Here is an 808-nt window from a genome sequence, read left to right as displayed (position 1 = left end):
TCCCGGAGTTCCCTTCTTATCCTTTCGTAAGTACGGTAAAGATCATGAAGGAAGGACGACAACTTCATCATGATGCATTGATGCATAGGAATGGAAACATCAATGGTATGGATCGAACTCTTCGAGAAGAGCAAACAAGACCGAGAAGATTCGTTAGAATTTCGTAATCAGAACTTTCCCCCTTACTCCCCTCTTAAATCTCAGGACGAGATTTCTTGTAGTGGAGGAGAATTGTGACGCCCGGATAATCAGACTACAGTAATTCCCTATTAATGATGCCACGTCACCTCGATTACTGTTGCTAATCTTGCGTTAGTTCAAAAACGATTCAAATTCAAATTCAAAATCAAGCAAACAACAAAAGTTTTGAAACGCTAAAACAAAAATGTCCTAAATGTGTCGGATAAATCATAGGTAATTGTGGTGGCGAAACCAAACTATGAAGAAATGTTTAAAGGCTCTAAAATAATTATGATAGTAGCAAAAACAATTAATTACATGCCTTTTTCAATTAATAAAATACCAAACAGTTTTAGATTGTCACCAAACTTTTTGTGGCATCGGGGTATTCTGAAACACTATTTTGGGTACTACTTAGATGTTCTATAAAACAAATATAAATAGAAAACTAATAAACAGAAAATAAATAAAAACAAAAACTTAAACAAAAGAGAAAAGGGAAGAAATCCCCCCTCCCCTGGGCCGAATGGCCCACCTAGCCAGCAGGCCACCAGCCCAAAAGGCCCAATCGGCCACCCCACTCCCCTTATCCACCCACTCCCTCCCGAAACCCTAACCGCCCCGCACT

Source organism: Triticum dicoccoides, chromosome 5B (genome assembly GCF_002162155.2).
Source record: "Triticum dicoccoides isolate Atlit2015 ecotype Zavitan chromosome 5B, WEW_v2.0, whole genome shotgun sequence".
NCBI lineage: Eukaryota > Viridiplantae > Streptophyta > Magnoliopsida > Poales > Poaceae > Triticum > Triticum dicoccoides.
The sequence above is the reverse complement of the archived record's forward strand: the minus strand, read 5'-3'. Positions refer to the sequence as shown.